Here is a 10,373-nt window from a genome sequence, read left to right as displayed (position 1 = left end):
GAAGCACCCGGTTGGGCATTGGAGGCCAAGGTCCAGGCGCAGGCCCGGCACACTGGCAGGTATGGCCCCGCCGCACACACCTCGCCAGCAGTATCTCCCCAGTCCGGCCCCTGGACCTTGGAATGGGCCGTGCGGCTGGCAGACAGTTAGGCAACTCGCTTCTCCCAGGCCCCCCTCCCTGCCGGTGGTTGAGACATGGATTTATGTCTAATCTACACCTTTTTAAGAAGGTTTAATGTAAAAAAAAAAAAAGCATATTATGTCACATATACTTTTTAACAAATAGACAAAATTGTGATGGGTCACCGGCACGCTCCTGGGGGTTGTCACTCAAGTAAGTCAGATGAAAATGCCTATGCTTCAGGACAGCAGCCCTGTAGCAGTGACTCCTGCTCAGAAGAGGTTTGTGCTATCAACAAGTTACTCTGTAACTGCCTGTTACAAAATTTCTTACATATTCCTGTAGTGGGCAGAAACGGTATTTTAAAATATGTATATTTTTTAAAAAGCGGATTCTCATTTAGACCTCTGTGGAACTGTGCTGAATTATATGAGCTGAGACACTGTTCCACATTTTCTGAAAACACAATTCTGTACTGTGTGTGCCAAGCAGCATAATCCACTCACAGGGGAAAAAACAGATTTTAGAGAGAGCTCTGGTCACATAAATTCTACTACTGGAAAACCTGTTACACTTTCTGAATTAGAGCCTGAATAGTTAATATTCTTTCGTGCTTCCCTCATGCTTGTTTGGTGGCAGCTAAAGCAGCCCTTGAACAATTTGACTGCAGGTTGTTCTAAAGGACAGTCCCTATCTGCACTGATTACACCATCAACCCTGGCTGAAGATGCTCCCCTCTACCAACCTCTCCATTTACGTGCACATTTGGGGTCTCCTTCAGAGAAAGTGACAGAAGACTTCCTTTGCTGCTGAGGCAATCGCAACATTCTTCTTCAGGTAGCAACTGTGTCAGCATCAGAACTAGCACCTCCTATACTTTCTTCTTCAGTCTGTCTGTTTCTAGACACTACTCTAGTAACAGATGAGCATTGAAGGCATTCTGAAGTTTTAAAAAGTCTGTATTTGAAAAGTGCCTTATGAACCAGTAGATAAACTGGTAACAACTGCAGACTGGTTAAAACAGGTAAATTGGAACAGGTTGCTGGTTGCATCAAAAAGATTTGGTGGTGCTCTGTTGTGCAGAGCCAAAGGGTTAATCTCAACATGGATTTTTTTAAGACTTTGTTTTTATCAGTAACAGAAAAATAAAGGGTTATTTAAATTAGTGTAATTAAATTCATATTTGCATTAATTTTAGGCCTATATTTGTATAATGTTGAGAAGTTAAAGGAATTCCTAGATAATTCCATTTCAAAAATATTCTGTTGCCAATCCTCTGCAGAATTAAAATCCCTCTCTGTTTCCGAGAGATGGACAAAATTTTTCCTTAAGGACTGCTGCATTCATATTGCTGTATTTTAAAAGAAATTTAAAAGTTTCTAAACTAAGTATTACTGAAAAAGCCCACAAGAGCTAGAAGGGCACTCTAACAGCAAGGCCATGTACCTTTCAAAATGTATACGGGGCATTTGACAAAGTACTCCAGGTTTTGCATATATTCTCATGATGTATAGACCCAGTCAGAAATTCTGATCTTGTTCATATCAAGTCTGACAAAGCTCAGCCAACCGAGCCAAGTTCTCTCTCTCTCCAAAATGAAAGAACAATCTGTTTGTACACTGCAAACCAAGTCTTTCCCAACAGTACTTCACGGTCTGACTCCCTATTGTTTGGTTTCCTGTTCTTTTTACACCTGTTTGATGTTCCTGCCTCATTTAAACCCCCACAAGGTGCCAGCACACCAGGTGGTGACTGGCAGTGCGAAAACTACAAGTAATCAGCTTCTCCAATCTTCTAAAAGGCCAAATCCTCTCTGAAGTGGGTCTCTCTTAGGAAGTTCAGAGAAGCTGTACGTAATTACATCAAAGCTGGTATGATTTGTAATCATATGTGTTATTTGCTTATCTCAAAGTCAGAAGAACCCTGTTTACTGTCATTCAAACCAGTGGAAATAAATCCATTTGAAAATAGCAATCATAATTCTGTTGTTTGACAGTAAAATTGACACACCCATCCCCCCTTCTATTAATATTTGCACCATTTTTCTTGCAACTCATACTTGGATTAATTGTTTAAGTAGGATTTTTTAAAAGGGTATCTTGTAACTAATACCCTTGAATGTAACGACATATAGCAATGGATATTTTTAGGGGATATATCTTGTTACAGATTAAAATACTGGACTGACTTTTTTTTTTTTCCCACATGTTTTGCTGGTAACTTTCTTCATTGTGGTAAATTAATTCCAAGCAGTTCACTTTTAACTTGGACGAGAAACTCAAATATTCACAGCCACTCTATTTTACCTTCCAGAGCCTCACAGTCAAATAAGTTACAAATTAATAGTATGCTAAGATAGATACTCCATTTTCGATATTGCCATCTGAGGAATCTTCCTGTTCTCAATTCTGTGCTCTTGCAAATACTGAAAGGGAGTCCAGGGATTAGAACTCTAGGAACACAGTCAAAGGGTACTGTGATGACTCAAAACCACAGAAACCAAATAAAAACCATACTGTTTGGCTTAAAAAAACTTAAGATATAAAAGTGAAAACCTCATCAATTTGCAGATCTTGACTCATTTTTGAAAGCTTAGGCTCACAGAACTATTTCCTTATATACATATGTAAGGTAAAAACGTTTCTGGAATTACAGAATTAAAAGGAATCTTTCATTTAAGGCACATTGGTCAAAATATCTCATATCAGAACAGTAAACCATTCAAAGTCAAAAGTGGTATCTCAAGTTTTTTATAAAAGAGATAGACTCTGTATTTTTAATAGTGAATTTCAACTACTAGGAGCATGACGTGGATCTCAAAGTATGAAAGGTATAATGATATTGCTATGGTAAATCAATGGTAACTTGCTGCTTTTCTGAGGCTGCCCCATTTGTGTATTGTTTACTCTCCTGGGAAGCTTGGCTCCCGCAAAAGGTTAACATTATGCAATACATTTCACCCAGCAAGAGGTATTACTTGTTCTACAACCCTCCACTAGCCAAATCATTAGCTCACTCTCTGTGAAACTGTAAAATACCCTTTTCCTGATAAGAAATGTCACCCATTTGCTCCTTGGGAGTAAATGGTGTTTAAACAAGTATCTTTAAAAACAAAATTTCCATAATAATCAGATTAAAATCTTCACTGCTTACATTTTCAAGTACTAATATATAGAGATATTTAAGGAACTTAAATCACAACAAGAATTAAGAGTCTTCTTTAATGAAGACATGCAGATTGAATTCTCTTCAGTTCATAGATGTTCTTTAGAAAACTAAGCTTAATAAAATTCCACTGACATTTTATAAATATTATCTGTCCTGACCTTGTTAGTGTACAGTCAAGATTATTTAGATCATATTTCTACTGTCAAAGCTTAAAGTTGTTTTGAATTTAAAGTTTTGGCCTTGGGCCATCCCTAGTTTTCAGTTGATAAACACACTTCTAACTTAAAAATTCAGTAGCTAGTGGGCTACAGCTTTGGATAGTACAAAGTGAGATAGTGCCTGGAGAGCTGAACCAGCAGCTGTCGATCATGACTCAAACAAAGTACTCAAGATAGGAGTGCAGAGAGACAGGAAGTAATAAACTTTCTTAAAAAGAGAGCAGTATTCACCATGAAGACAAGTACTGCTCACATTGCCTCACATTGCTCAAACAATCTTTACCAGAAGAGGCATCTTCTGGAAAAAATACAGGTCTGTTGCAATTTTGGGAAAAAAAAAAAAAGCAAAAAGACACAACACATTCCTACCAGTTACACTTCATTTTGTAAGATAAGGGAAGTTCAGCAGTTTCGAGTTCTTTTTCAAGGTAGTCCTATTTTGACCTGTAGCACTAGAAAAAAATAATTTTCACATTTACAAATTCCAAGTAAAATAGTTCCGTTATTTTGAAATTTAATTTTTAAATGTTAAATTTAAATTTTATGTTGTTCTAAAATTGGATAAAAAACAACGCTAAAGTCTCAAAATCACTGACAGAACAATTCATGTTTTGTAGGAACAGGCCTAGTAAGTGACCTCTTACCTGGTGATGACCTTTAAATCCACCAGATGATCCCAGAGGAGGGCCAGAGGATGGCTGAAAGTTACAAACTTGGATTATATTGGCATATCTGCACTGAATTGTATGTATCTAAAGAACAAGGGTTACCACAGAATAAAGGAGAAGCAGTCATATGTCAATATTAGTATGATTAGATAAGCAGAGTTGAGTCAGCAGGATGTCTGAGACACAACATGCTGGCTTTGTGTTTTACAGGCTGGATTCTGCAGGGATCAAGATGAACCCTGCGAGACAGCAATGCTAAAGCAGCTGCAGGAGTAAATTAGGTATTTTCCTCATAATCTAGTAGGGTGAAAAAGTAAAGCAGATTTTCTGGGGAGGGATCAGAACAGCCTTACTATCTCACTTCACAGGACCCAGGAAGAAAACAATTGTTCTGGACACTTTTCCAGATCAGTGGCCTCCAATACATCGGTTGCTCTCTTAGTTTCCTGGAAATACAGCTGCTAAACATGCTCAAATGTATGAATTCTTTCTGAAAACATGAAAACTCAGCTCTTGAGTTTGCAAATCGTATCAGTATGCTTAGCACATCTCAAAAACAGATGCTGCACAGGTTCATGGGACTGACAAACCTGACAAACTCAGCTTAATTTTTCAACAACTACTAATATGAGAGGGGAGAAAAGATGCTACAAGGTATGAGACATCTTACTTCAGAGGAAAACCACAGTTTCATCTGACACTTTCCTAGTTTAGGATCAAGAGGGTTATCATACAGAATCAGGCCCTCAGGTCACTGCTCTTCTACATACTCAACACTCAAATTTTAAAACTTGTAATTGACAGTATTCCAAGACCATTTAAATTCTTAAGCACTGTTGCCTTGCCAAGTTTAAAATCAGAATATATTTGTAACTGTGGCTAAATTCTTTTAAAACAATAGCCCCCAAATGACACAGTTTTTACAGTTGAGATGGAGCTCTCAATCAATGTTAGTTCAGGCATCTGGGAGACAATACTTAAGCAGAGAAAGCACCTCCATTGTAACTCCGTCCTGAGTATATTTTTGCACCTAACTGCAGATATTTCCAAATAACTAAGTGTGTTAATATGTTTTCAGAAATATTTGGTTTCACTGTGGTGGAAGACCAGTAAGTAGCATTATCACAATGGAGCACCAGAGTTTCATGCAGTTCATGACAGCTTTAGAACTCTTTGTGAATGGAAGTTCTTTCATGAACTTGTTACATGTATTTGTAGTCTAGATTAATATTTGGACTTGGCCTGAAAACAGGTTTTGTTTTGGTGAAAAGTATTTGAAAATAGGTTTCTAAAACTCTGATAACTCAAAACTACATTGTAGAGTACAGCCATGGGATACCTTTGAGGATAGATAAGAACTAAACAGGATTGGAACAAGACTGAATATTCATATTGATAACCAAAGCATTCAGGTACATCCGAAAGGACTTTATAAAGTGACCGAGAAAAGGGTGTAAACATTTATGTATAGGTATAATGCTTAGGTATGAGGATGCCCACAGACAACCTTACCAAGTTCGTATTTTATTCATGCCAAGATGAAGCTTCTAATACCATACACAAAAGGAGCACACTAAATCAATCAAAGGCTGCTCCTATTTCATCCTGAGGTTATTAAAATCTGAAACATAACATGTTTGAATTATTATGGGCTTAGTTCACACAACAATGGAATCTGTTTGCATGCTTATTTCACAAAATATGATTGTGCATAGACATAAGAGGCATTTAGAATATTCTACCACTAAATAATTTATAGGGAAATCTTTAATATATGCAGCCAGAGGTACAAGGACACTCATGGGCTATGCACAGCTCTTGAAACCTGGTATGTAAAGGATTTAGTAAAGAAAGAAAGAAGAAGATTACATTTAGCATTATTGTAAATAGAATTTGCAAAAAATTACCTTAGGAATCTGAAAGCTATTAGCAGCTTACATATTTGAAGTACCATTAGAATGCTTGTCCCTTAGAAGAAGAATACACAGAATTCAGTGAAATGGAGAGAGCTTTCAATGTTTTGTACATTTTTCACAAAGCGCGTCTGACTTCAGAGATTTAATTGTGGTGTGCTAAAAACCAGTAGAGTGGAATAAGCCCTGACAAAGAGTAAAACTGACATTAAGTTTTCCTGGAGCAATTAGAGCAGAAGCACCCAACAAACACTAGTTTCAGTTACATGTGTAAATCAATAAATATGTTCAACTTACGCAACTCGATCTTCAGAGTTTACAGAATCAGAAAGGTTCTGTGAGTGGAAAAAAAAAGCTTTAAAAAAGTTTCAGAAGCTGTGTATTAACTTATCAGTAGGTCAGAATACTAAAAAGCCTCCACAAAACCATCACCTTTGTCTATCACAACTCAAACATAGAAATGAATGACTCAAGCCTTAAAAAGTAAAAAAATAAAATCAATAGGAATAACTCTAAACAAACAAGAACCCACAGCCTTCCAAAGCATATTTCCTATCAGTTGTGGAATAGAAAGTGTTAAAATGGCTAAAGGATAACACAATACAAACACTTGTTAGAGAATACTTTCTGAACAAGTTACAGATTTTAAAAGTTACAGATTTGCAACTGCAGGTCACTTGAAAAAAAACACAAAGGAAATTGCAGAAGTAGTTTAATACCATTAACTTAAGGCAGATGGCTGCAGAACTATTTAATCATTTATCATCTTAATTCACACATTGGTTTCTTAGCATCCTAATTCTAAAATGCTGTTGAAGATTTATTGTCAATTAAAATTTTAAAAGTTTTTGAAGACTGAATATATTAAATCCTTTGAGTCATGTTATGGTTTTTTGGTATAAATCAGAGTAGAATCTCTCTGGCAAAGCAGAATAGAGGAATGACTTTGAATCATGATTTTTCTCACAGTCTCTATTTGTGTGGCCTAACTAAAGCTGTCCTCTCAAGCAAGCCCAGCAAGGAGAAAAGAAACATAAGAGGTCAGGTCAGCTTGTTCCCCGTTTTTGTGAACTTGTAAGGCAAATGTGTGGACACAGCACTTTTCCAAGCTCCACGCTGCAAAAGCAGACAGATTTCTATAGATGAGGAAATAGCCTTTCTATATCCACATGTATAGCTGTCAAAGTATATCAACATGAATAGATTATAAAATTAGCCAAAATTACCCCAAAGTGATTCTTATTTTTAGCACACAAATATGAGAAGAACTTAAAAATTTCACAAGCGAATGGTAACAAAAGATTTTTTTTTTTTTTTTAAGAATGAAATGGCTTAAACAATTGCCTTAGAAATAGTTTCTTTTGGGAGGGGCTATAGACCACTGCCGGATACACAAGCACAGCACAACTGTTCAGAAAGCTTCATAAGTAAACAATTATCAACCTGCTGCTCAACACCACCTAGTAGTTGAGATTCCTAACATAGTTGCTGATGGGTTAATTATGATTCTTTAGGAAAGAAAGAGTCACATCTAATCCCTGTAAGTAAAATCAGTTTCAATCCTGACTAAAGGACGAAAGCAGTAGTTTAGTAGCAATAGGTACCTCAAGTGTCACCTTCATGTGAGAATCTCAAGAACACTGAGTTTAACAGGTTCATCTCCCCAAAACCTGTAGATAAAGGAAATACTACATTAGTTTTTACAGATTAGGAAAATTAAAAATAGTGAATGGGAAAACTACAAATAGTGAAGTTCAGTGATTTAAATGCAAACAAGTACACAGAACCCACTTTTTTAACTCCTACTGCACATCACACTGCTGCTCTATAGAGTATGTCTTGTACAAATGCTATTCAACAAGGGCAAGGCTGCTTATACGATTAAATTGCTAAACAATAGAATCAGAAGGGTTGAGCTCAAAATTTGAGGCATGTTAAGTACTTTACCAAGACTATTTTTTTAATAAATAAATAAATAAATAAATAAATAACACCTTAGGACACAAAGAATCCTGTTATTTAAGAATGTGTTGTAATTTTATTGCTTAGAAGCAAGGAAACAAAGTTAAACATGGGTTCACAATAACTGAGACAAGCACTAGTATTCCTATTTCTAGAAGCACATTACTTAACTGGGGGGTAAGAGATGACTCTCCTTAACTTTTCCAAACTTTCAGCCGATTTCTTTAGCAGGGAAAGCATTCATCACCAACACCTGTAAGACAAATGACAAGCAATGGCAAAGCTGCCACATCACTGAAATACTGTCATCCGGTCAAGTGGCAACTGCCAAGAGGCCAGACAAGTTTTCTTCAAAGACCAGCTGAAGCAGAGCATCAAAAAACGATTTTTAGATTTTACAGAGAAGGACTAGGAAGGTAAGGATTTGAAAAGCATCAGGTATTAAAGGGGCTAGAAGGGGGTGTTGACTCTGTAATTACCTTACCAGAGAAATACAAAACTAAATAGATCTCAAATATGGTCTTGCGTTTTAATTTTTTCATGCTTTTGTAATTTCTGACATACTTATCACTGTAAGAAACATAATGATACCAAGTCCTGACAGCCACTTAAGGTTGTTTCAGATTTCTCAAATACTCTCTCACATGGATTGGTAACATCAGCAGCTGTCAGAAACCACAGTGTTTAAGAGAGCAAATCCAGCCAATTTATTCCTGCAGTACCCATTAGAGGTCTCAGCTCAGTGCTAAAAAGATCAGCATCACTTTCTTCTTCTCAGATTTATAGAAAACATCATTAAGAACCAGTTCATTTCTTTGTACTGGTACATCTTCTAGCACTTTCATTTTTCACATTTTTAGGGACTTTGAACAGTATTGCTAAAATATCCTGCATTACATCAGTAAAGACCCAACAATAGACACAAGTTTTGTGTTGTTAAATCAACAATTCTGTGAGATTTTAGGACTTTCCAGGGCCTAAACCCTTAAAGTGCCATGAAACATCACACATGCTTCACTCTGTAAGAGTATTTTTTTGACATTTTATCATCCTATGCTTCACTAAAATGCTTAAAATATTTGTTTGATGAAAAACAATGTTTGACTTATAGTTCAGTTATTAAACATACAATACAAACTCAAAAGCAATTTGCTTATACCTAACTTGGATGATTGAAAGTAATATAAATAAAATTCAGATAATTCAGTAATGAATGTACGTACCTTTATGTACAGAGAAGAGATTCTGTCACAGTGCCAGCTACTACATTTTGTGACTACGTACTTAGATATTTGCATTGCACAGTACTTCCGTCTTCTCAGACACACTGTTTTCCTTACTGTTTATAAAGCAAACCTTTGCCTGCCTTCTGTCCTTCACTTGACTTGGTAGTAAGTAATATGAGAGTGTTTGAAATTCAAACAAAACCTCCTTGTCTTGAGGGGGGTGGAGGAAGATGCAGCTAGAGCAGTAGGTTGTTCTTAGTGCCTTATGCCACCTGCTTTGACAAAAGCCAAAGAACAAGACATTGAAGAGGCCATTCAAGGGCAGCTATTTCTAGGTCTCTGGTCTCCAGCTCCTTCTCCACACTTTGTTATGGAGTGTTCTAGCAAGTGTACTGAAAAGTGAAAGTTACTTCATTTTTCAAAACTAGATTACACTTCTCTGAGACATTTTCATGGTTATCATAAATACAGAAAAGAGGTGTAAACCATTGCATGATGGCAAAATGCAATGACCAACAGCTGTCCCAACACTACTCACATGCAATGGTGACTTTAATGTTGCCTGGCAATGGTTTTACATACACACAACTTCCCTTTTGATCTTTCTAATGAAGCAAGGATTTGACTCCTTGATTATGCAACATCTGACAAGAATATGGTCCTATACACAAACTGGAAGCAGGTGGGGGTTGATAATCATGGGAAACTGAAGGAGGAGAAAATCTCCTGCTCCAAGATTCAAGGAATAAACAACATTATTAACTGTGAAGATATTTCTATATTTGAAAACAACTGTCAATATTCAAGAAAGACTGTTAAACAACTGAAACACTTCCAAATTATTTATCCAAAATAAACTACAGATACTTATTCATCTTATCTGCTAAAAATGAGCAATCGCTCTGCTTAAAAAAGCCATTTCACATTCTTGAATTGTACTTCAGATTTTACATTATTTTCATTTACTATCACTAATCACTACTGTTTTAATACTGAACAGACTAAGGCTTTGCCTCACTAAAAACAAAGAAAAACTTAAGCAGAGACAGAATCTTGTAGCTTATCTTATAGAGAAAGTACTGGACAAAGATGGGTTC

Source organism: Colius striatus, chromosome 3, assembly GCF_028858725.1.
Source record: "Colius striatus isolate bColStr4 chromosome 3, bColStr4.1.hap1, whole genome shotgun sequence".
NCBI lineage: Eukaryota > Metazoa > Chordata > Aves > Coliiformes > Coliidae > Colius > Colius striatus.
The sequence above is the reverse complement of the archived record's forward strand: the minus strand, read 5'-3'. Positions refer to the sequence as shown.